The sequence below is a fragment of the Salvelinus fontinalis genome, chromosome 37, assembly GCF_029448725.1.
Source record: "Salvelinus fontinalis isolate EN_2023a chromosome 37, ASM2944872v1, whole genome shotgun sequence".
Classification (NCBI taxonomy): Eukaryota; Metazoa; Chordata; class Actinopteri; order Salmoniformes; family Salmonidae; genus Salvelinus; species Salvelinus fontinalis.
Window position 1 is genome coordinate 2,563,544 of NC_074701.1, and position 19,926 is coordinate 2,583,469.

At 38.2% G+C, this 19,926-nt stretch overlaps 60 non-coding genes across 60 annotated transcripts; all 60 read left to right on the plus strand.

Annotated features, from left to right (window-relative positions):
* The first annotated feature begins 639 nt into the window (after positions 1–639).
* On the plus strand, positions 640–712 carry trnav-uac (transfer RNA valine (anticodon UAC)). The gene has a single exon. It is a non-coding gene; the product is annotated as a tRNA-Val (tRNA).
* A 355-nt stretch (positions 713–1,067) lies between these two features.
* trnav-uac (transfer RNA valine (anticodon UAC)) lies at positions 1,068–1,140 on the plus strand. Its single transcript has one exon. It is a non-coding gene; the product is annotated as a tRNA-Val (tRNA).
* Positions 1,141–1,281: 141 nt separating this feature from the next.
* Positions 1,282–1,354, plus strand: trnav-cac (transfer RNA valine (anticodon CAC)). Its single transcript has one exon. It is a non-coding gene; the product is annotated as a tRNA-Val (tRNA).
* A 325-nt stretch (positions 1,355–1,679) lies between these two features.
* Positions 1,680–1,752, plus strand: trnav-uac (transfer RNA valine (anticodon UAC)). Its single transcript has one exon. It is a non-coding gene; the product is annotated as a tRNA-Val (tRNA).
* Positions 1,753–1,893: 141 nt separating this feature from the next.
* trnav-aac (transfer RNA valine (anticodon AAC)) lies at positions 1,894–1,966 on the plus strand. The gene has a single exon. It is a non-coding gene; the product is annotated as a tRNA-Val (tRNA).
* Positions 1,967–2,107: 141 nt separating this feature from the next.
* On the plus strand, positions 2,108–2,180 carry trnav-aac (transfer RNA valine (anticodon AAC)). The gene has a single exon. It is a non-coding gene; the product is annotated as a tRNA-Val (tRNA).
* Positions 2,181–2,321: 141 nt separating this feature from the next.
* Positions 2,322–2,394, plus strand: trnav-cac (transfer RNA valine (anticodon CAC)). The gene has a single exon. It is a non-coding gene; the product is annotated as a tRNA-Val (tRNA).
* A 522-nt stretch (positions 2,395–2,916) lies between these two features.
* On the plus strand, positions 2,917–2,989 carry trnav-uac (transfer RNA valine (anticodon UAC)). The gene has a single exon. It is a non-coding gene; the product is annotated as a tRNA-Val (tRNA).
* Positions 2,990–3,130: 141 nt separating this feature from the next.
* On the plus strand, positions 3,131–3,203 carry trnav-aac (transfer RNA valine (anticodon AAC)). Its single transcript has one exon. It is a non-coding gene; the product is annotated as a tRNA-Val (tRNA).
* Positions 3,204–3,528: 325 nt separating this feature from the next.
* trnav-aac (transfer RNA valine (anticodon AAC)) lies at positions 3,529–3,601 on the plus strand. The gene has a single exon. It is a non-coding gene; the product is annotated as a tRNA-Val (tRNA).
* Positions 3,602–3,727: 126 nt separating this feature from the next.
* On the plus strand, positions 3,728–3,800 carry trnav-cac (transfer RNA valine (anticodon CAC)). Its single transcript has one exon. It is a non-coding gene; the product is annotated as a tRNA-Val (tRNA).
* Positions 3,801–3,926: 126 nt separating this feature from the next.
* Positions 3,927–3,999, plus strand: trnav-aac (transfer RNA valine (anticodon AAC)). The gene has a single exon. It is a non-coding gene; the product is annotated as a tRNA-Val (tRNA).
* A 127-nt stretch (positions 4,000–4,126) lies between these two features.
* Positions 4,127–4,199, plus strand: trnav-uac (transfer RNA valine (anticodon UAC)). The gene has a single exon. It is a non-coding gene; the product is annotated as a tRNA-Val (tRNA).
* A 340-nt stretch (positions 4,200–4,539) lies between these two features.
* Positions 4,540–4,612, plus strand: trnav-aac (transfer RNA valine (anticodon AAC)). The gene has a single exon. It is a non-coding gene; the product is annotated as a tRNA-Val (tRNA).
* Positions 4,613–4,739: 127 nt separating this feature from the next.
* Positions 4,740–4,812, plus strand: trnav-uac (transfer RNA valine (anticodon UAC)). The gene has a single exon. It is a non-coding gene; the product is annotated as a tRNA-Val (tRNA).
* A 141-nt stretch (positions 4,813–4,953) lies between these two features.
* Positions 4,954–5,026, plus strand: trnav-cac (transfer RNA valine (anticodon CAC)). Its single transcript has one exon. It is a non-coding gene; the product is annotated as a tRNA-Val (tRNA).
* Positions 5,027–5,550: 524 nt separating this feature from the next.
* Positions 5,551–5,623, plus strand: trnav-aac (transfer RNA valine (anticodon AAC)). Its single transcript has one exon. It is a non-coding gene; the product is annotated as a tRNA-Val (tRNA).
* A 127-nt stretch (positions 5,624–5,750) lies between these two features.
* Positions 5,751–5,823, plus strand: trnav-aac (transfer RNA valine (anticodon AAC)). Its single transcript has one exon. It is a non-coding gene; the product is annotated as a tRNA-Val (tRNA).
* Positions 5,824–6,774: 951 nt separating this feature from the next.
* Positions 6,775–6,847, plus strand: trnav-uac (transfer RNA valine (anticodon UAC)). The gene has a single exon. It is a non-coding gene; the product is annotated as a tRNA-Val (tRNA).
* Positions 6,848–6,988: 141 nt separating this feature from the next.
* On the plus strand, positions 6,989–7,061 carry trnav-cac (transfer RNA valine (anticodon CAC)). Its single transcript has one exon. It is a non-coding gene; the product is annotated as a tRNA-Val (tRNA).
* A 141-nt stretch (positions 7,062–7,202) lies between these two features.
* Positions 7,203–7,275, plus strand: trnav-aac (transfer RNA valine (anticodon AAC)). Its single transcript has one exon. It is a non-coding gene; the product is annotated as a tRNA-Val (tRNA).
* Positions 7,276–7,615: 340 nt separating this feature from the next.
* trnav-cac (transfer RNA valine (anticodon CAC)) lies at positions 7,616–7,688 on the plus strand. The gene has a single exon. It is a non-coding gene; the product is annotated as a tRNA-Val (tRNA).
* A 141-nt stretch (positions 7,689–7,829) lies between these two features.
* On the plus strand, positions 7,830–7,902 carry trnav-aac (transfer RNA valine (anticodon AAC)). The gene has a single exon. It is a non-coding gene; the product is annotated as a tRNA-Val (tRNA).
* A 738-nt stretch (positions 7,903–8,640) lies between these two features.
* Positions 8,641–8,713, plus strand: trnav-cac (transfer RNA valine (anticodon CAC)). The gene has a single exon. It is a non-coding gene; the product is annotated as a tRNA-Val (tRNA).
* A 141-nt stretch (positions 8,714–8,854) lies between these two features.
* trnav-aac (transfer RNA valine (anticodon AAC)) lies at positions 8,855–8,927 on the plus strand. Its single transcript has one exon. It is a non-coding gene; the product is annotated as a tRNA-Val (tRNA).
* A 340-nt stretch (positions 8,928–9,267) lies between these two features.
* Positions 9,268–9,340, plus strand: trnav-uac (transfer RNA valine (anticodon UAC)). Its single transcript has one exon. It is a non-coding gene; the product is annotated as a tRNA-Val (tRNA).
* Positions 9,341–9,481: 141 nt separating this feature from the next.
* On the plus strand, positions 9,482–9,554 carry trnav-cac (transfer RNA valine (anticodon CAC)). The gene has a single exon. It is a non-coding gene; the product is annotated as a tRNA-Val (tRNA).
* Positions 9,555–9,679: 125 nt separating this feature from the next.
* Positions 9,680–9,752, plus strand: trnav-uac (transfer RNA valine (anticodon UAC)). Its single transcript has one exon. It is a non-coding gene; the product is annotated as a tRNA-Val (tRNA).
* Positions 9,753–9,878: 126 nt separating this feature from the next.
* On the plus strand, positions 9,879–9,951 carry trnav-uac (transfer RNA valine (anticodon UAC)). The gene has a single exon. It is a non-coding gene; the product is annotated as a tRNA-Val (tRNA).
* A 141-nt stretch (positions 9,952–10,092) lies between these two features.
* Positions 10,093–10,165, plus strand: trnav-cac (transfer RNA valine (anticodon CAC)). The gene has a single exon. It is a non-coding gene; the product is annotated as a tRNA-Val (tRNA).
* A 141-nt stretch (positions 10,166–10,306) lies between these two features.
* trnav-aac (transfer RNA valine (anticodon AAC)) lies at positions 10,307–10,379 on the plus strand. The gene has a single exon. It is a non-coding gene; the product is annotated as a tRNA-Val (tRNA).
* A 340-nt stretch (positions 10,380–10,719) lies between these two features.
* trnav-cac (transfer RNA valine (anticodon CAC)) lies at positions 10,720–10,792 on the plus strand. Its single transcript has one exon. It is a non-coding gene; the product is annotated as a tRNA-Val (tRNA).
* Positions 10,793–10,917: 125 nt separating this feature from the next.
* On the plus strand, positions 10,918–10,990 carry trnav-uac (transfer RNA valine (anticodon UAC)). Its single transcript has one exon. It is a non-coding gene; the product is annotated as a tRNA-Val (tRNA).
* Positions 10,991–11,116: 126 nt separating this feature from the next.
* On the plus strand, positions 11,117–11,189 carry trnav-uac (transfer RNA valine (anticodon UAC)). Its single transcript has one exon. It is a non-coding gene; the product is annotated as a tRNA-Val (tRNA).
* Positions 11,190–11,330: 141 nt separating this feature from the next.
* On the plus strand, positions 11,331–11,403 carry trnav-cac (transfer RNA valine (anticodon CAC)). Its single transcript has one exon. It is a non-coding gene; the product is annotated as a tRNA-Val (tRNA).
* Positions 11,404–11,544: 141 nt separating this feature from the next.
* Positions 11,545–11,617, plus strand: trnav-aac (transfer RNA valine (anticodon AAC)). The gene has a single exon. It is a non-coding gene; the product is annotated as a tRNA-Val (tRNA).
* Positions 11,618–12,156: 539 nt separating this feature from the next.
* Positions 12,157–12,229, plus strand: trnav-uac (transfer RNA valine (anticodon UAC)). Its single transcript has one exon. It is a non-coding gene; the product is annotated as a tRNA-Val (tRNA).
* Positions 12,230–12,370: 141 nt separating this feature from the next.
* Positions 12,371–12,443, plus strand: trnav-uac (transfer RNA valine (anticodon UAC)). The gene has a single exon. It is a non-coding gene; the product is annotated as a tRNA-Val (tRNA).
* A 125-nt stretch (positions 12,444–12,568) lies between these two features.
* On the plus strand, positions 12,569–12,641 carry trnav-uac (transfer RNA valine (anticodon UAC)). The gene has a single exon. It is a non-coding gene; the product is annotated as a tRNA-Val (tRNA).
* A 141-nt stretch (positions 12,642–12,782) lies between these two features.
* trnav-uac (transfer RNA valine (anticodon UAC)) lies at positions 12,783–12,855 on the plus strand. The gene has a single exon. It is a non-coding gene; the product is annotated as a tRNA-Val (tRNA).
* A 355-nt stretch (positions 12,856–13,210) lies between these two features.
* trnav-cac (transfer RNA valine (anticodon CAC)) lies at positions 13,211–13,283 on the plus strand. The gene has a single exon. It is a non-coding gene; the product is annotated as a tRNA-Val (tRNA).
* Positions 13,284–14,005: 722 nt separating this feature from the next.
* Positions 14,006–14,078, plus strand: trnav-uac (transfer RNA valine (anticodon UAC)). The gene has a single exon. It is a non-coding gene; the product is annotated as a tRNA-Val (tRNA).
* A 141-nt stretch (positions 14,079–14,219) lies between these two features.
* On the plus strand, positions 14,220–14,292 carry trnav-uac (transfer RNA valine (anticodon UAC)). The gene has a single exon. It is a non-coding gene; the product is annotated as a tRNA-Val (tRNA).
* Positions 14,293–14,433: 141 nt separating this feature from the next.
* Positions 14,434–14,506, plus strand: trnav-cac (transfer RNA valine (anticodon CAC)). The gene has a single exon. It is a non-coding gene; the product is annotated as a tRNA-Val (tRNA).
* A 125-nt stretch (positions 14,507–14,631) lies between these two features.
* trnav-cac (transfer RNA valine (anticodon CAC)) lies at positions 14,632–14,704 on the plus strand. Its single transcript has one exon. It is a non-coding gene; the product is annotated as a tRNA-Val (tRNA).
* Positions 14,705–14,830: 126 nt separating this feature from the next.
* On the plus strand, positions 14,831–14,903 carry trnav-aac (transfer RNA valine (anticodon AAC)). The gene has a single exon. It is a non-coding gene; the product is annotated as a tRNA-Val (tRNA).
* Positions 14,904–15,228: 325 nt separating this feature from the next.
* trnav-aac (transfer RNA valine (anticodon AAC)) lies at positions 15,229–15,301 on the plus strand. Its single transcript has one exon. It is a non-coding gene; the product is annotated as a tRNA-Val (tRNA).
* A 127-nt stretch (positions 15,302–15,428) lies between these two features.
* Positions 15,429–15,501, plus strand: trnav-uac (transfer RNA valine (anticodon UAC)). The gene has a single exon. It is a non-coding gene; the product is annotated as a tRNA-Val (tRNA).
* Positions 15,502–15,642: 141 nt separating this feature from the next.
* On the plus strand, positions 15,643–15,715 carry trnav-uac (transfer RNA valine (anticodon UAC)). Its single transcript has one exon. It is a non-coding gene; the product is annotated as a tRNA-Val (tRNA).
* A 141-nt stretch (positions 15,716–15,856) lies between these two features.
* On the plus strand, positions 15,857–15,929 carry trnav-cac (transfer RNA valine (anticodon CAC)). The gene has a single exon. It is a non-coding gene; the product is annotated as a tRNA-Val (tRNA).
* Positions 15,930–16,054: 125 nt separating this feature from the next.
* Positions 16,055–16,127, plus strand: trnav-cac (transfer RNA valine (anticodon CAC)). Its single transcript has one exon. It is a non-coding gene; the product is annotated as a tRNA-Val (tRNA).
* A 525-nt stretch (positions 16,128–16,652) lies between these two features.
* On the plus strand, positions 16,653–16,725 carry trnav-uac (transfer RNA valine (anticodon UAC)). The gene has a single exon. It is a non-coding gene; the product is annotated as a tRNA-Val (tRNA).
* Positions 16,726–17,065: 340 nt separating this feature from the next.
* Positions 17,066–17,138, plus strand: trnav-aac (transfer RNA valine (anticodon AAC)). Its single transcript has one exon. It is a non-coding gene; the product is annotated as a tRNA-Val (tRNA).
* Positions 17,139–17,265: 127 nt separating this feature from the next.
* trnav-uac (transfer RNA valine (anticodon UAC)) lies at positions 17,266–17,338 on the plus strand. Its single transcript has one exon. It is a non-coding gene; the product is annotated as a tRNA-Val (tRNA).
* Positions 17,339–17,479: 141 nt separating this feature from the next.
* trnav-cac (transfer RNA valine (anticodon CAC)) lies at positions 17,480–17,552 on the plus strand. Its single transcript has one exon. It is a non-coding gene; the product is annotated as a tRNA-Val (tRNA).
* Positions 17,553–17,877: 325 nt separating this feature from the next.
* On the plus strand, positions 17,878–17,950 carry trnav-uac (transfer RNA valine (anticodon UAC)). The gene has a single exon. It is a non-coding gene; the product is annotated as a tRNA-Val (tRNA).
* Positions 17,951–18,077: 127 nt separating this feature from the next.
* On the plus strand, positions 18,078–18,150 carry trnav-aac (transfer RNA valine (anticodon AAC)). Its single transcript has one exon. It is a non-coding gene; the product is annotated as a tRNA-Val (tRNA).
* Positions 18,151–19,103: 953 nt separating this feature from the next.
* Positions 19,104–19,176, plus strand: trnav-uac (transfer RNA valine (anticodon UAC)). Its single transcript has one exon. It is a non-coding gene; the product is annotated as a tRNA-Val (tRNA).
* A 340-nt stretch (positions 19,177–19,516) lies between these two features.
* On the plus strand, positions 19,517–19,589 carry trnav-aac (transfer RNA valine (anticodon AAC)). The gene has a single exon. It is a non-coding gene; the product is annotated as a tRNA-Val (tRNA).
* Positions 19,590–19,716: 127 nt separating this feature from the next.
* Positions 19,717–19,789, plus strand: trnav-uac (transfer RNA valine (anticodon UAC)). The gene has a single exon. It is a non-coding gene; the product is annotated as a tRNA-Val (tRNA).
* The last annotated feature ends 137 nt before the right edge of the window (positions 19,790–19,926 follow it).

Genomic DNA, 19,926 nt, shown 5'->3' on the forward strand with positions numbered 1-19,926 from the left:
TCACATGCAGCAGTTTCTGTAGTGTAGTGGTTATCACGTTTGATTTACATGCGAAAGGTCCTCGGATCGAAACCGTCCGGAAACATTGCTCTTCGACACATCCAGTAAGAACTGTATTTTTAACAGAGAATAGTTGCTTTCATAAATGCCTTTTTTTGGAAATTCAAATACATGCAGTGAATATCAGTAAAATTTGGTTTAGTCCTTGCAAAAATCACATGCAGCGGTTTCTGTAGTGTAGTGGTTATCACGTTCTCATCACACCCGAAAGGTCCCCGGTTTGAAACCGGGTGGAAACAGTGCTCTTTGACACATTCTGTAAGAACTGTATTTAAAACAGAGAATACTTGCTTTCAGAAATGCCGTAATTTGGAAATTCAAATACATGCAGTTAATATCAGAAAAATTTGGTTCAGTCCTTGCAAAAATCACATGCAGCAGTTTCTGTAGTGTAGTGGCTATCACGTTCGCTTAACACGCGAAAGGTCCCTGTTTCGAAACCGGGTGCAAACAGTGGTCTTTGACACATTCAGTAAGAACCGTATTTATAACAGAGAATAATGATATTTTGGAAATTCACTTACATGCTGTGAATATCAGTAAACTTTGGATTAGTCCTTGCAAAAAATACATGCAGCATTTTCTGTAGTGTAGTGGTTATCACATTCGCTTTACAAGCGAAAGGTCCTCGGTTCGAAACCGGGCGGAAAAAGTGCTCTTCGACACATCCAGAAAGAACTGTATTTTTAACAGAGAATAGTTGCTTTCATAAATGCCTTTTTTTGGAAATTCAAATACATGCAGAGAATATCAGTAAAATTTGGTTTAGTCCCTGCAAAAATCACATGCAGAGGTTTCTGTAGTGTAGTGGTTATCACGTTCTCATCACACGCGGAAGGTCCCTGGTTTGAAACCGGGTGGAAACAGTGCTCTTTGACACATTCAGTAAGAACTGTATTCATAACAGAGAATATTTGCTTTCATAAATTCCGTAATTTGGAAATTCAAATACATGCAGTGAATATCAGTAAACTTTGGATTAGTCCTTGCAAAAAAACCATGCAGCAGTTTCTGTAGTGTAGTGGTTATCACATTCGCTTTACATGCGAAAGGTCCTCGGATCGAAACCGTCCGGAAACATTGCTCTTCGACACATCCAGTAAGAACTGTATTTTTAACAGAGAATAGTTGCTTTCATAAATGCCTTTTTTTGGAAATTCAAATACATGCAGTGAATATCAGTAAAATTTGGTTTAGTCCGTGCAAAAATCACATGCAGCGGTTTCTGTAGTGTCGTGGTTATCACGTTCGCATCACACGCGAAAGGTCCCCGGTTCGAAACCGGGTGGAAACAGTGCTCTTTGACATATTCAGTAAGAACTGTATTTATAACAGAGAATAATAATATTTTGGAAATTCAAATACGTGCAGTGAATATCAGTAATATTTGGTTTAGTCCTTGCAAAAATCATAGGCAGCAGTTTCTATAGTGTAGTGGCTATCACTTTCGCTTAACACGCGAAAGTTCCCCGGTTCGAAACCGGGCGGAAAAATTGCTCATTGACACATTCAGTAAGAATTGTATTTATAACAGAGAATAATAATATTTTGGAAATTCAAATACATGCAGTGAATATCAGTAAAATTTGGTTTAGTCCTTGCAAAAATCACATGCAGCAGTTTCTGTAGTGTAGTGGTTATCACATTCGCTTTACACGTGAAATGTCCCCGGTTCGAAACCGGGCGGAAACAGTGCTCTTTGACACATTCAGTAAGAACTGTATTTATAACAGAGAATACTTGCTTTCATAAATGCCGTAATTTGGAAATTCAAATACATGCAGTTAATATCAGTAAAATTTGGGTTAGTCCTTGCAAAAATCACATGCAGCAGTTTCTGTAGTGTAGTGGCTAACACGTTCGCTTAACACGCGAAAGGTCCCCGGTTCGAAACCCGGTGGAAACAGTGCTCTTTGACACATTCAGTAAGAACTGTATTTATAACAGAGAATACTTGCTTTCATAAATGCCTTTTTTTGGAAATTCAAATACATGCAGTGAATATCAGTAAAATTTGGGTTAGTCCTTGCAAAAATCACATGCAGCAGTTTCTGTAGTGTAGTGGCTATCACGTTCGCTTAACACGCGAAAGGTCCCCGGTTTGAAACCGGGTGGAAACAGTGGTCTTTGACACATTCAGTAAAAACTGTATTTTTAACAGTGAATAGTTGCTTTCATAAATTCCTTTTTTTGGAAATTCAAATACATGCAGTGAATATCAGTAAAATTTGGTTTAGTCCTTGCAAAAATCACATGCAGAAGTTTCTGTAGTGTAGTGGTTATCACGTTCGCTTCACAAGCGAAAAGTCCCCGGTTCGAAACAGGGCGGAGACAGTGCTCTTCGACACATCCAGTAAGAATTGAATTTATAACATAGAATAGTTGCTTTCATAAATGCCTTATTGTGCATTGAATATCAGTAAAATGTGGTTTAGTCCTTGCAGAAATCACATGCAGCAGTTTCTGTAGTGTAGTGGTCATCACATTCGCATCACATGTGAAAGGTTCCCGGTTCGAAACCGGGAAGAAACAGTGCTCTTTGACACATTCAGTAAGAACTGTATTTATAACAGAGAATAATAATATTTTGGAGATTCAAATACATGCAGTGAATATCAGTAAAATTTGGTTTAGTCCTTGCAAAAATCACATGCAGCGGTTTCTGTAGTGTCGTGGTTATCACGTTCGCATCACACGGGAAAGGTCCCCGTTTCGAAACCAGATGGAAACAGTGCTCTTTGACACATCCAGTAAGAACTGTTTTTATAACAGAGAATAGTTGCTTTCATAAATGCTGTATTTTGCAGTGAATATCAGTAAAATGTGGTTTAGTCTTTGCAGAAATCACATGCAGCAGTTTCTGTAGTGTAGTGGTCATCACGTCCGCTTTACACGTGAAACGTCCCCGGTTCGAAACCGGGCGGAAACAGTGCTCTTTGACACATTCAGTAAGAACTGTATTTATAACAGAGAATACTTCCTTTCTTAAATGCCGTAATTTGGAAATTCAAATACATGCAGTTAATATCAGTAAAATTTGGTTTAGTCCTTGCAAAATTCACATGCAGCAGTTTCTGTAGTCTAGTGGCTATCACGTTCGCTTAACACGCGAATGGTCCCTGGTTCGAAACCAGGTGGAAACAGTTGTCTTTGACACATTCAGTAAGAACTGTATTTATAGCAGAGAATAATAACATTTTGGAAATTCAAATACATGCAGTGAATATCAGTAAAATTTGGTTTAGTCCTTGCAAAAATCACAGGCAGCAGTTTCTGTAGTTTAGTGGCTATCACGTTCGCATCACATGCGAAAGGTCCCCGTTTCGAAACCGGAAGGAAACAGTGCTCTTTGACATATTCAGTAAGAACTGTATTTATAACAGAGAATAATAATATTTTGGAAATTCAAATACATGCAGTGAATATCAGTAAAATTTGGTTTAGTCCTTGCAAAATTCACAGGCAGCAGTTTCTGTAGTGTAGTGGCTATCACGTTCGCTTAACATGCGAAAGGTCCCCGGTTCGAAACCGGGTGGAAATAGTGGTCTTTGACACATTCAGTAAGAACTGTATTTATAGCAGAGAATAATAACTTTTTGGAAATTCAAATACATGCAGTGAATATCAGTAAAATTTGGTTTAGTCCTTACAAAAATCACAGGCAGCAGTTTCTGTAGTGTAGTGGCTATCACGTTCGCATCACAAGCGAAAGGTCCCCGTTTCGAAACCGGGCGGAAACAGTGCTCTTTGACATATTCAGAAAGAACTGTATTTATAACAGAGAATAATAATATTTTGGAAATTCAAATACATGCAGTGAATATCAGTAAAATTTTGTTTAGTCCTTGCAAAATTCACAGGCAGCAGTTTCTGTAGTGTAGTGGCTATCACGTTCGCTTAACAAGCGAAAGGTCCCCGGTTCGAAACCGGGTGAAAACATTGCTCTATGACACATTCAGTAAGAACTGTATTTATAACAGAGAATAATAATATTTTGGAAATTCAAATACATGCAGTGAATATCAGTAAACTTTGGAATCAGTCCTTGCAAGAAACACATGCAGCAGTTTCTGTTGTGTAGTGGTTATCACATTCGCTTTACACGCGAAAGGTCCTCGGTTCGAAACCGGGCGGAAACAGTGCTCTTCGACACATCCAGTAAGAACTGTATTTTTAACAGAGAATAGTTGCTTTCATAAATGCCTTTTTTTGGAAATTCAAATACCTGCAGTGAATATCAGTAAAATTTGATTTAGTCCTTGCAAAAATCACATGCAGTAGTTTCTGTAGTGTAGTGGCTATCACGTTCGCATCACACGCGAAAGGTCCCCGTTTCGAAACCGGGCGGAAACAGTGCTCTTTGACATATTCAGAAAGAACTGTATTTATAACAGAGAATAATAATATTTTGGAAATTCAAATACATGCAGTGAATATCAGTAAAATTTTGTTTAGTCCTTGCAAAATTCACAGGCAGCAGTTTCTGTAGTGTAGTGGCTATCACGTTCGCTTAACAAGCGAAAGGTCCCCGGTTCGAAACCGGGTGAAAACATTGCTCTTTGACACATTCAGTAAGAACTGTATTTATAACAGAGAATAATAATATTTTGGAAATTCAAATACATGCAGTGAATATCAGTAAACTTTGGAATCAGTCCTTGCAAGAAACACATGCAGCAGTTTCTGTTGTGTAGTGGTTATCACATTCGCTTTACACGCGAAAGGTCCTCGGTTCGAAACCGGGCGGAAACAGTGCTCTTCGACACATCCAGTAAGAACTGTATTTTTAACAGAGAATGGTTGCTTTCATAAATGCCTTTTTTTGGAAATTCAAATACCTGCAGTGAATATCAGTAAAATTTGATTTAGTCCTTGCAAAAATCACATGCAGTAGTTTCTGTAGTGTAGTGGTTATCACGTTCGCTTCACACGCGAAAGGTCCCCGGTTCGAAAACAGGTGGAAACAATGCTCTTTGACACATTCAGTAAGAACTGTATTTATAACAGAGAATAAGAATATTTTGGAAATTCAAATACATGCAGTGAATATCAGTAAAATTTGGTTTAGTCCTTGCAATAATCACATGCAGCAGTTTCTGTAGTGTAGTGTCTATCACGTTCGCTTAACATGCGAAAGGTCACCGGTTCGAAAACGGGTGGAAACAGTGGTCTTCGACACATTCAGTAAGAACTGTATTTATAGCAGAGAATAATAACATTTTGGAAATTCAAATACATGCAGTGAATATCAGTAAAATTTGGTTTAGTCCTTGCAAAAATCACAGGCAGCAGTTTCTGTAGTGTAGTGGCTATCACCTTCGCATCACACGCGAAAGGTCCCCGTTTCGAAACCGGGCGGAAACAGTGCTCTTTGACATATTCATTAAGAACTGTATTTATAACAGAGAATAATAATATTTTGGAAATTCAAATACATGCAGTGAATATCAGTAAAATTTGGTTTAGTCCTTGCAAAATTCACAGGCAGCAGTTTCTGTAGTGTAGTGGCTATCACGTTCGCTTAACACGCGAAAGGTCCCCGGTTCGAAACTGGGCGAAAACATTGCTCTTTGACACATTCAGTAAGAACTGTATTTATAACAGAGAATAATAATATTTTGGAAATTCAAATACATGCAGTGAATATCAGTAAGCTTTGGAATCAGTCCTTGAAAGCACCACATGCAGCAGTTTCTGTAGTGTAGTGGTTATCACATTCGCTTAACACGCGAAAGGTCCTCGGTTCGAAACCGGGCGGAAACAGTGCTCTTCGACACATCAAGTAAGAACTGTATTTTTAACAGAGAATAGTTGCTTTCATAAATGCCTTTTTTTGGAAATTCAAATACATGCAGTGAATATCAGTAAAATTTGGTTTAGTATTTGCAAAAATCACATGCAGTAGTTTCTGTAGTGTAGTGGTTATCACATTCGCTTCACACGCGAAAGGTCCCCGGTTCGAAAACAGTTGGAAACAATGCACTTTGACACATTCAGTAAGAACTGTATTTATAACAGAGAATAATAACTTTTTGGAAATTCAAATACATGCATTAAATATCAGTAAAATTGGTTTAGTCCTTGCAAAAATCACATGCAGTAGTTTCTGTAGTGTAGTGGTTATCACGTCTTCATCACACGCGAAAGGTCCCCGGTTTGAAACCGGGTGGAAACAGTGCTCTTTGACACATTCAGTAATAATTGTATTTATAACAGAGAATACTTGCTTTCATAAATGCCAAAATTTGGAAATTCAAATACATGCAGTGAATATCAGTAAAATTTGGTTTAGTCCTTGCAAAAATCACAGGCAGCAGTTTCTGTAGTGTAGTGGCTATCACGTTCGCATCACATGCGAAAGGTCCCCGTTTCGAAACCGGAAGGAAACAGTGCTCTTTGACATATTCAGTAAGAACTGTATTTATAACAGAGAATAATAATATTTTGGAAATTCAAATACATGCAGTGAATATCAGTAAAATTTGGTTTAGTCCTTGCAAAAATCACAGGCAGCAGTTTCTGTAGTGTATTGGCTATCACGTTCGCTTAACACGCGAAAGGTCCCCGGTTCGAAACCGGGCGAAAACATTGCTCTTTGACACATTTAGTAAGAACTGTATTTTTAACAGAGAATAATAATATTTTGGAAATTCAAATACATGCAGTGAATATCAGTAAACTTTGGATTAGTCCTTGCAAGAAACACATGCAGCAGTTTCTGTAGTGTAGTGGTTATCACATTCGCTTTACACGCGAAAGGTCCTCGGTTCGAAACCGGGCGGAAACAGTGGTCTTCGACACATCAAGTAAGAACTGTATTTTTAACAGAGAATGGTTGCTTTCATAAATGCCTTTTTTTGGAAATTCAAATACATGCAGTGAATATCAGTAAAATTTGGTTTAGTCCTTGCAAAAATCACATGCAGTAGTTTCTGTAGTGTAGTGGTTATCACATTTGCTTCACACGCGAAAAGTCCCCGGTTCGAAACCGGGCGGAGACAGTGCTCTTCAACACATCCAGTAAGAACTGTATTAATAACAGAGAATACTTGCTTTCATAAATGCCGTAATTTGGAAATTCAAATACATGCAGTTAATATCAGTAAAATTTGGTTTAGTCCTTGCAAAAATCACATGCAGCAGTTTCTGTAGTGTAGTGGCTATCACGTTCGCTTAACACGCGAAAGGTCCCCGGTTCGAAACCGGGCAGAAACAGTGCTCTTTGACACATTCAGTAAGAACTGTATTTATAACAGTGAATAATAATATTTTGGAAATTCAAATACATGCAGTGAATATCAGTAAAATTTGGTTTAGTCCTTGCAAAAATCACATGCAGCGGTTTCTGTAGTGTCGTGGTTATCACGTTCGCATCACACGCGAAAGGTCCCCGTTTCGAAACCGGGCGGAAACAGTGCTCTTTGACATATTCAGTAAGAACTGTATTTATAACAGAGAATACTTGCTTTCCTAAATGCCGTAATTTGGAAATTCAAATACATGCAGTTAATATCAGTAAAATTTGGTTTAGTCCTTGCAAAAATCACATGCAGTAGTTTCTGTAGTGTAGTGGTTATCACATTTGCTTCACACGCGAAAAGTCCCCGGTTCGAAACCGGGCGGAGACAGTGCTCTTCGACACATCCAGTAAGAACTGTATTTATAACAGAGAATACTTGCTTTCATAAATGCCGTAATTTGGAAATTCAAATACATGCAGTTAATATCAGAAAAATTTGGTTTAGTCCTTGCAAAAATCACATGCAGCAGTTTCTGTAGTGTAGTGGCTATCACATTCGCTTAACACGCGAAAGGTCCCCGGTTCGAAACCGGGCAGAAACAGTGCTCTTTGACACATTCAGTAAGAACTGTATTTATAACAGTGAATAATAATATTTTGGAAATTTCAATACATGCAGTGAATATCAGTAAAATTTGGTTTAGTCCTTGCAAAAATCACATGCAGCGGTTTCTGTAGTGTAGTGGTTATCACGTTCTCACCACACGCGAAAGGTCCCCGGTTTGAAACCGGGTGGTAACAGTGCTCTTTGACACATTCAGGAATAATTGTATTTATAACAGAGAATACTTGCTTTCAAAAATGCCAAAATTTGGAAATTCAAATACATGCAGTGAATATCAGTAAAATTTGGTTTAGTCCTTGCAAAAATCACAGGCAGCAGTTTCTGTAGTGTAGTGGCTATCACGTTTGCATCACATGCGAAAGGTCCCCGGTTTGAAACCGGGTGGATACAGTGCTCTTCGACACATTCAGTAAGAACTGTATTTTTAACAGAGAATAATAATATTTTGGAAATTCAAATACATGTAGTGAATATCAGTAAAATTTGGTTTAGTCCTTGCAAAAATCACAGGCAGCGGTTTCTGTAGTGTCGTGGTTATCACGTTCGCATCACACGCGAAAGGTCCCCGTTTCGAAACCGGGCGGAAACAGTGCTCTTTGACATATTCAGTAAGAACTGTATTTTTAACAGAGAATAATAATATTTTGGAAATTCAAATACATGCAGTGAATATCAGTAAAATTTGGTTTAGTCCTTGCAAAAATCACATGCAGTAGTTTCTGTAGTGTAGTGGTTATCACATTTGCTTCACACGCGAAAAGTCCCCGGTTCGAAACCGGGCGGAGACAGTGCTCTTCGACACATCCAGTAAGAACTGTATTAATAACAGAGAATACTTGATTTCATAAATGCCGTAATTTGGAAATTCAAATACATGCAGTTAATATCAGTAAAATTTGGTTTAGTCCTTGCAAAAATCACATGCAGCAGTTTCTGTAGTGTAGTGGCTATCACGTTCGCTTAACACGCGAAAGGTCCCCGGTTCGAAACCGGGCAGAAACAGTGCTCTTCGACACATCCAGTAAGAACTGTATTTATAACAGAGAATACTTGCTTTCATAAATGCCGTAATTTGGAAATTCAAATAGATGCAGTGAATATCAGTAAAATTTGGTTTAGTCCTTGCAAAAATCACAGGCAGCAGTTTCTGTAGTGTAGTGGCTATCACGTTTGCATCACATGCGAAAGGTCCCCGGTTTGAAACCGGGTGGATACAGTGCTCTTTGACACATTCAGTAAGAACTGTATTTTTAACAGAGAATAATAATATTTTGGAAATTCAAATACATGCAGTGAATATCAGTAAACTTTGGATTAGTCCTTGCAAGAAACACATGCAGCAGTTTCTGTAGTGTAGTGGTTATCACATTCGCTTTACACGCGAAAGGTCCTCGGTTCGAAACCGGGCGGAAACAGTGGTCTTCGACACATCAAGTAAGAACTGTATTTTTAACAGAGAATGGTTGCTTTCATAAATGCCTTTTTTTGGAAATTCAAATACATGCAGTGAATATCAGTAAAATTTGGTTTAGTCCTTGCAAAAATCACATGCAGTAGTTTCTGTAGTGTAGTGGTTATCACATTTGCTTCACACGCGAAAAGTCCCCGGTTCGAAACCGGGCGGAGACAGTGCTCTTCGACACATCCAGTAAGAACTGTATTTATAACAGAGAATAGTTGCTTTCATAAATGCTGTATTTTGCAGTGAATATCAGTAAAATGTGGTTTAGTCTTTGCAGAATTCACATGCAAGAGTTTCTGTAGTGTAGTGGTCATCACGTTCGCTTTACACGTGAAAGGTCCCCGGTTCGAAACCGGGCGGAAACAGTGCTCTTTGACACATTCAGTAAGAACTGTATTTTTAACAGAGAATAATAATATTTTGGAAATTCAAATACATGCAGTGAATATCAGTAAACTTTGGATTAGTCCTTGCAAGAAACACATGCAGCAGTTTCTGTAGTGTAGTGGTTATCACATTCGCTTTACACGCGAAAGGTCCTCGGTTCGAAACCGGGCGGAAACAGTGGTCTTTGACACATCAAGTAAGAACTGTATTTTTAACAGAGAATGGTTGCTTTCATAAATGCCTTTTTTTGGAAATTCAAATACATGCAGTGAATATCAGTAAAATTTGGTTTAGTCCTTGCAAAAATCACATGCAGTAGTTTCTGTAGTGTAGTGGTTATCACATTTGCTTCACACGCGAAAAGTCCCCGGTTCGAAACCGGGCGGAGACAGTGCTCTTCAACACATCCAGTAAGAACTGTATTAATAACAGAGAATACTTGCTTTCATAAATGCCGTAATTTGGAAATTCAAATACATGCAGTTAATATCAGTAAAATTTGGTTTAGTCCTTGCAAAAATCACATGCAGCAGTTTCTGTAGTGTAGTGGCTATCACGTTCGCTTAACACGCGAAAGGTCCCCGGTTCGAAACCGGGCAGAAACAGTGCTCTTTGATACATTCAGTAAGAACTGTATTTATAACAGTGAATAATAATATTTTGGAAATTCAAATACATGCAGTGAATATCAGTAAAATTTGGTTTAGTCCTTGCAAAAATCACATGCAGCGGTTTCTGTAGTGTCGTGGTTATCACGTTCGCATCACACGCGAAAGGTCCCCGTTTCGAAACCGGGCGGAAACAGTGCTCTTTGACATATTCAGTAAGAACTGTATTTATAACAGAGAATACTTGCTTTCCTAAATGCCGTAATTTGGAAATTCAAATACATGCAGTTAATATCAGTAAAATTTGGTTTAGTCCTTGCAAAAATCACATGCAGTAGTTTCTGTAGTGTAGTGGTTATCACATTTGCTTCACACGCGAAAAGTCCCCGGTTCGAAACCGGGCGGAGACAGTGCTCTTCGACACATCCAGTAAGAACTGTATTTATAACAGAGAATAGTTGCTTTCATAAATGCTGTATTTTGCAGTGAATATCAGTAAAATGTGGTTTAGTCTTTGCAGAATTCACATGCAAGAGTTTCTGTAGTGTAGTGGTCATCACGTTCGCTTTACACGTGAAAGGTCCCCGGTTCGAAACCGGGCGGAAACAGTGCTCTTTGACACATTCAGTAAGAACTGTATTTTTAACAGAGAATAATAATATTTTGGAAATTCAAATACATGCAGTGAATATCAGTAAACTTTGGATTAGTCCTTGCAAGAAACACATGCAGCAGTTTCTGTAGTGTAGTGGTTATCACATTCGCTTTACACGCGAAAGGTCCTCGGTTCGAAACCGGGCGGAAACAGTGGTCTTCGACACATCAAGTAAGAACTGTATTTATAACAGAGAATACTTGCTTTCCTAAATGCCGTAATTTGGAAATTCAAATACATGCAGTTAATATCAGTAAAATTTGGTTTAGTCCTTGCAAAAATCACATGCAGTAGTTTCTGTAGTGTAGTGGTTATCACATTTGCTTCACACGCGAAAAGTCCCCGGTTCGAAACCGGGCGGAGACAGTGCTCTTCGACACATCCAGTAAGAACTGTATTTATAACAGAGAATACTTGCTTTCATAAATGCCGTAATTTGGAAATTCAAATACATGCAGTTAATATCAGAAAAATTTGGTTTAGTCCTTGCAAAAATCACATGCAGCAGTTTCTGTAGTGTAGTGGCTATCACATTCGCTTAACACGCGAAAGGTCCCCGGTTCGAAACCGGGCAGAAACAGTGCTCTTTGACACATTCAGTAAGAACTGTATTTATAACAGTGAATAATAATATTTTGGAAATTCAAATACATGCAGTGAATATCAGTAAAATTTGGTTTAGTCCTTGCAAAAATCACATGCAGCGGTTTCTGTAGTGTAGTGGTTATCACGTTCTCACCACACGCGAAAGGTCCCCGGTTTGAAACCGGGTGGAAACAGTGCTCTTTGACACATTCAGGAATAATTGTATTTATAACAGAGAATACTTGCTTTCATAAATGCCAAAATTTGGAAATTCAAATACATGCAGTGAATATCAGTCAAATTTGGTTTAGTCCTTGCAAAAATCACAGGCAGCAGTTTCTGTAGTGTAGTGGCTATCACGTTTGCATCACATGCGAAAGGTCCCCGGTTTGAAACCGGGTGGATACAGTGCTCTTTGACACATTCAGTAAGAACTGTATTTTTAACAGAGAATAATAATATTTTGGAAATTCAAATACATGCAGTGAATATCAGTAAACTTTGGATTAGTCCTTGCAAGAAACACATGCAGCAGTTTCTGTAGTGTAGTGGTTATCACATTCGCTTTACACGCGAAAGGTCCTCGGTTCGAAACCGGGCGGAAACAGTGGTCTTCGACACATCAAGTAAGAACTGTATTTTTAACAGAGAATGGTTGCTTTCATAAATGCCTTTTTTTGGAAATTCAAATACATGCAGTGAATATCAGTAAAATTTTGTTTAGTCCTTGCAAAAATCACATGCAGTAGTTTCTGTAGTGTAGTGGTCATCACGTTCGCTTTACACGTGAAAGGTCACCGTTTCGAAACCGGGCAGAAACAGTGCTCTTTGACACATTCAGTAAGAACTGTATTTATAACAGAGAATAGTTGCTTTCATAAATGCTGTATTTTGCAGTGAATATCAGTAAAATGTGGTTTAGTCTTTGCAGAATTCACATGCAAGAGTTTCTGTAGTGTAGTGGTCATCAAGTTCGCTTTACACGTGAAAGGTCCCCGGTTCGAAACCGGGCGGAAACAGTGCTCTTTGACACATTCAGTAAGAACTGTATTCATAACAGAGAATATTTGCTTTCATAAATTCCGTAATTTGGAAATTCAAAAACATGCAGTGAATATCAGTAAAATTTGGTTTAGTCCTTGCAAAAAAACCATGCAGCAGTTTCTGTAGTGTAGTGGTTATCACATTCGCTTTACATGCGAAAGGTCCTCGGATCGAAACCGTCCGGAAACATTGCTCTTCGACACATCCAGTAAGAACTGTATTTTTAACAGAGAATAGTTGCTTTCATAAATGCCTTTTTTTGGAAATTCAAATACATGCAGTGAATATCAGTAAAATTTGGTTTAGTCCTTGCAAAAATCACATGCAGCGGTTTCTGTAGTGTAGTGGTTATCACGTTCTCATCACACCCGAAAGGTCCCCGGTTTGAAACCGGGTGGAAACAGTGCTCTTTGACACATTCTGTAAGAACTGTATTTAAAACAGAGAATACTTGCTTTCAGAAATGCCGTAATTTGGAAATTCAAATACATGCAGTTAATATCAGTAAAATTTGGTTCAGTCCTTGCAAAAATCACATGCAGCAGTTTCTGTAGTGTCGTGGTTATCACGTTCGCATCACACGCGAAAGGTCCCCGGTTCGAAACCGGGTGGAAACAGTGCTCTTTGACATATTCAGTAAGAACTGTATTTATAACAGAGAATAATAATATTTTGGAAATTCAAATACGTGCAGTGAATATCAGTAATATTTGGTTTAGTCCTTGCAAAAATCATAGGCAGCAGTTTCTATAGTGTAGTGGCTATCACTTTCGCTTAACACGCGAAAGTTCCCCGGTTCGAAACCGGGCGGAAAAATTGCTCATTGACACATTCAGTAAGAATTGTATTTATAACAGAGAATAATAATATTTTGGAAATTCAAATACATGCAGTGAATATCAGTAAAATTTGGTTTAGTCCTTGCAAAAATCACATGCAGCAGTTTCTGTAGTGTAGTAGTTATCACATTCGCATCACATGTGAAAGGTTCCCGGTTCGAAACCGGGAAGAAACAGTGCTCTTTGACACATTCAGTAAGAACTGTATTTATAACAGAGAATAATAATATTTTGGAGATTCAAATACATGCAGTGAATATCAGTAAAATTTGGTTTAGTCCTTGCAAAAATCACATGCAGCGGTTTCTGTAGTGTCGTGGTTATCACGTTCGCATCACACGGGAAAGGTCCCCGTTTCGAAACCAGATGGAAACAGTGCTCTTTGACACATCCAGTAAGAACTGTTTTTATAACAGAGAATAGTTGCTTTCATAAATGCTGTATTTTGCAGTTAATATCAGTAAAATGTGGTTTAGTCTTTGCAGAAATCACATGCAGCAGTTTCTGTAGTGTAGTGGTCATCACGTCCGCTTTACACGTGAAACGTCCCCGGTTCGAAACCGGGCGGAAACAGTGCTCTTTGACACATTCAGTAAGAACTGTATTTATAACAGAGAATACTTCCTTTCTTAAATGCCGTAATTTGGAAATTCAAATACATGCAGTTAATATCAGTAAAATTTGGTTTAGTCCTTGCAAAATTCACATGCAGCAGTTTCTGTAGTGTAGTGGTTATTACATTCGCTTTACACGCGAAAGGTCCTCGATTCGAAACCGGGCGGAAACAGTGCTCTTCGACACATCCAGTAAGAACTGTATTTTTAACAGAGAATAGTTGCTTTCATAAATGCCTTTTTTTGGAAATTCAAATACCTGCAGTGAATATCAGTAAAATTTGGTTTAGTCCTTGCAAAAATCACATGCAGTAGTTTCTGTAGTGTAGTGGTTATCACGTTCGCTTCACACGCGAAAGGTCCCTGGTTCGAAAACGGGTGGAAACAGTGGTCTTTGACACATCAGTAAGAACTGTATTTATAGCAGAGAATAATAACATTTTGGAAATTCAAATACATGCAGTGAATATCAGTAAAATTTGGTTTAGTCCTTGCAAAAATCACAGGCAGCAGTTTCTGTAGTGTAGTGGCTATCACGTTCGCATCACATGCGAAAGGTCCCCGGTTCGAAACCGGGTGGAAATAGTGGTCTTTGACACATTCAGTAAGAACTGTATTTATAGCAGAGAATAATAACTTTTTGGAAATTCAAATACATGCAGTGAATATCAGTAAAATTTGGTTTAGTCCTTGCAAAAATCACGGGCAGTAGTTTCTGTAGTGTAGTGGCTATCACGTTCGCTTAACATGCGAAAGGTCCCCGGTTCGAAACCGGGTGGAAATAGTGGTCTTTGACACATTCAGTAAGAACTGTATTTATAGCAGAGAATAATAACTTTTTGGAAATTCAAATACATGCAGTGAATATCAGTAAAATTTGGTTTAGTCCTTACAAAAATCACAGGCAGCAGTTTCTGTAGTGTAGTGGCTATCACGTTCGCATCACACGCGAAAGGTCCCCGTTTCGAAACCGGGCGGAAACAGTGCTCTTTGACATATTCAGAAAGAACTGTATTTATAACAGAGAATAATAATATTTTGGAAATTCAAATACATGCAGTGAATATCAGTAAAATTTTGTTTAGTCCTTGCAAAGTTCACAGGCAGCAGTTTCTGTAGTGTAGTGGCTATCACGTTCGCTTAACAAGCGAAAGGTCCCCGGTTCGAAACCGGGTGAAAACATTGCTCTATGACACATTCAGTAAGAACTGTATTTATAACAGAGAATAATAATATTTTGGAAATTCAAATACATGCAGTGAATATCAGTAAACTTTGGAGTCAGTCCTTGCAAGAAACACATGCAGCAGTTTCTGTTGTGTAGTGGTCATCACATTCGCTTTACACGTGAAACGTCCCCGGTTCGAAACCGGGCGGAAACAGTGCTCTTTGACACATTCAGTAAGAACTGTATTTATAACAGAGAATACTTCCTTTCTTAAATGCCGTAATTTGGAAATTCAAATACATGCAGTTAATATCAGTAAAATTTGGTTTAGTCCTTGCAAAATTCACATGCAGCAGTTTCTGTAGTGTAGTGGTTATTACATTCGCTTTACACGCGAAAGGTCCTCGGTTCGAAACCGGGCGGAAACAGTGCTCTTCGACACATCCAGTAAGAACTGTCTTTTTAACAGAGAATAGTTGCTTTCATAAATGCCTTTTTTTGGAAATTCAAATACCTGCAGTGAATATCAGTAAAATTTGGTTTAGTCCTTGCAAAAATCACATGCAGTAGTTTCTGTAGTGTAGTGGTTATCACGTTCGCTTCACACGCGAAAGGTCCCTGGTTCGAAAACGGGTGGAAACAGTGGTCTTTGACACATCAGTAAGAACTGTATTTATAGCAGAGAATAATAACATTTTGGAAATTCAAATACATGCAGTGAATATCAGTAAAATTTGGTTTAGTCCTTGCAAAAATCACAGGCAGCAGTTTCTGTAGTGTAGTGGCTATCACGTTCGCATCACATGCGAAAGGTCCCCGGTTCGAAACCGGGTGGAAATAGTGGTCTTTGACACATTCAGTAAGAACTGTATTTATAGCAGAGAATAATAACTTTTTGGAAATTCAAATACATGCAGTGAATATCAGTAAAATTTGGTTTAGTCCTTGCAAAAATCACAGGCAGCAGTTTCTGTAGTGTAGTGGCTATCACGTTCACTTAACATGCGAAAGGTCCCCGGTTCGAAACCAGGTGGAAATAGTGGTCTTTGACACATTCAGTAAGAACTGTATTTATAGCAGAGAATAATAACTTTTTGGAAATTCAAATACATGCAGTGAATATCAGTAAAATTTGGTTTAGTCCTTACAAAAATCACAGGCAGCAGTTTCTGTAGTGTAGTGGCTATCACGTTCGCATCACACGCGAAAGGTCCCCGTTTCGAAACCGGGCGGAAACAGTGCTCTTTGACATATTCAGAAAGAACTGTATTTATAACAGAGAATAATAATATTTTGGAAATTCAAATACATGCAGTGAATATCAGTAAACTTTGGAATCAGTCCTTGCAAGAAACACATGCAGCAGTTTCTGTTGTGTAGTGGTTATCACATTCGCTTTACACGCGAAAGGTCCTGGGTTCGAAACCGGGCGGAAACAGTGCTCTTCGACACATCCAGTAAGAACTGTATTTTTAACAGAGAATAGTTGCTTTCATAAATGCCTTTTTTTGGAAATTCAAATACCTGCAGTGAATATCAGTAAAATTTGATTTAGTCCTTGCAAAAATCACATGCAGTAGTTTCTGTAGTGTAGTGGCTATCACGTTCGCATCACACGCGAAAGGTCCCCGTTTCGAAACCGGGCGGAAACAGTGCTCTTTGACATATTCAGAAAGAACTGTATTTATAACAGAGAATAATAATATTTTGGAAATTCAAATACATGCAGTGAATATCAGTAAAATTTTGTTTAGTCCTTGCAAAATTCACAGGCAGCAGTTTCTGTAGTGTAGTGGCTATCACGTTCGCTTAACAAGCGAAAGGTCCCCGGTTCGAAACCGGGTGAAAACATTGCTCTTTGACACATTCAGTAAGAACTGTATTTATAACAGAGAATAATAATATTTTGGAAATTCAAATACATGCAGTGAATATCAGTAAACTTTGGAATCAGTCCTTGCAAGAAACACATGCAGCAGTTTCTGTTGTGTAGTGGTTATCACATTCGCTTTACACGCGAAAGGTCCTCGGTTCGAAACCGGGCGGAAACAGTGCTCTTCGACACATCCAGTAAGAACTGTATTTTTAACAGAGAATAGTTGCTTTCATAAATGCCTTTTTTTGGAAATTCAAATACCTGCAGTGAATATCAGTAAAATTTGATTTAGTCCTTGCAAAAATCACATGCAGTAGTTTCTGTAGTGTAGTGGTTATCACGTTCGCTTCACACGCGAAAGGTCCCCGGTTCGAAAACAGGTGGAAACAATGCTCTTTGACACATTCAGTAAGAACTGTATTTATAACAGAGAATAAGAATATTTTGGAAATTCAAATACATGCAGTGAATATCAGTAAAATTTGGTTTAGTCCTTGCAATAATCACATGCAGCAGTTTCTGTAGTGTAGTGGCTATCACGTTCGCTTAACATGCGAAAGGTCACCGGTTCGAAAACGGGTGGAAACAGTGGTCTTCGACACATTCAGTAAGAACTGTATTTATAGCAGAGAATAATAACATTTTGGAAATTCAAATACATGCAGTGAATATCAGTAAATTTTGGTTTAGTCCTTGCAAAAATCACAGGCAGCAGTTTCTGTTGTGTAGTGGTTATCACATTCGCTTTACACGCGAAAGGTCCCCGGTTCGAAACCGGGCGAAAACATTGCTCTTTGACACATTCAGTAAGAACTGTATTTATAACAGAGAATAATAATATTTTGGAAATTCAAATACATGCAGTGAATATCAGTAAGCTTTGGAATCAGTCCTTGAAAGCACCACATGCAGCAGTTTCTGTAGTGTAGTGGTTATCACATTCGCTTAACACGGGAAAGGTCCTCGGTTCGAAACCGGGCGGAAACAGTGCTCTTCGACACATCAAGTAAGAACTGTATTTTTAACAGAGAATAGTTGCTTTCATAAATGCCTTTTTTTGGAAATTCAAATACATGCAGTGAATATCAGTAAAATTTGGTTTAGTATTTGCAAAAATCACATGCAGTAGTTTCTGTAGTGTAGTGGTTATCACATTCGCTTCACACGCGAAAGGTCCCCGGTTCGAAAACAGTTGGAAACAATGCACTTTGACACATTCAGTAAGAACTGTATTTATAACAGAGAATAATAATATTTTGGAAATTCAAATACATGCATTAAATATCAGTAAAATTGGTTTAGTCCTTGCAAAAATCACATGCAGTAGTTTCTGTAGTGTAGTGGTTATCACGTCTTCATCACACGCGAAAGGTCCCCGGTTTGAAACCGGGTGGAAACAGTGCTCTTTGACACATTCAGTAATAATTGTATTTATAACAGAGAATACTTGCTTTCATAAATGCCAAAATTTGGAAATTCAAATACATGCAGTGAATATCAGTAAAATTTGGTTTAGTCCTTGCAAAAATCACAGGCAGCAGTTTCTGTAGTGTAGTGGCTATCACGTTCGCATCACATGCGAAAGGTCCCCGTTTCGAAACCGTAAGGAAACAGTGCTCTTTGACATATTCAGTAAGAACTGTATTTATAACAGAGAATAATAATATTTTGGAAATTCAAATACATGCAGTGAATATCAGTAAAATTTGGTTTAGTCCTTGCAAAAATCACAGGCAGCAGTTTCTGTAGTGTAGTGGCTATCACGTTCGCTTAACACGCGAAAGGTCCCAAGGTTCGAAACCGGGCGAAAACATTGCTCTTTGACACATTTAGTAAGAACTGTATTTATAACAGAGAATAATAATATTTTGGAAATTCAAATACATGCAGTGAATATCAGTAAACTTTGGAATCAGTCCTTGCAAGAAACACATGCAGCAGTTTCTGTTGTGTAGTGGTTATCACATTCGCTTTACACGCGAAAGGTCCTCGGTTCGAAACCGGGCGGAAACAGTGCTCTTCGACACATCCAGTAAGAACTGTATTTTTAACAGAGAATAGTTGCTTTCATAAATGCCTTTTTTTGGAAATTCAAATACCTGCAGTGAATATCAGTAAAATTTGATTTAGTCCTTGCAAAAATCACATGCAGTAGTTTCTGTAGTGTAGTGGCTATCACGTTCGCATCACACGCGAAAGGTCCCCGTTTCGAAACCGGGCGGAAACAGTGCTCTTTGACATATTCAGAAAGAACTGTATTTATAACAGAGAATAATAATATTTTGGAAATTCAAATACATGCAGTGAATATCAGTAAAATTTTATTTAGTCCTTGCAAAATTCACAGGCAGCAGTTTCTGTAGTGTAGTGGCTATCACGTTCGCTTAACAAGCGAAAGGTCCCCGGTTTGAAACCGGGTGAAAACATTGCTCTTTGACACATTCAGTAAGAACTGTATTTATAACAGAGAATAATAATATTTTGGAAATTCAAATACATGCAGTGAATATCAGTAAACTTTGGAATCAGTCCTTGCAAGAAACACATGCAGCAGTTTCTGTTGTGTAGTGGTTATCACATTCGCTTTACACGCGAAAAGTCCCCGGTTCGAAACCGGGCGGAGACAGTGCTCTTCAACACATCCAGTAAGAACTGTATTAATAACAGAGAATACTTGCTTTCATAAATGCCGTAATTTGGAAATTCAAATACATGCAGTTAATATCAGTAAAATTTGGTTTAGTCCTTGCAAAAATCACATGC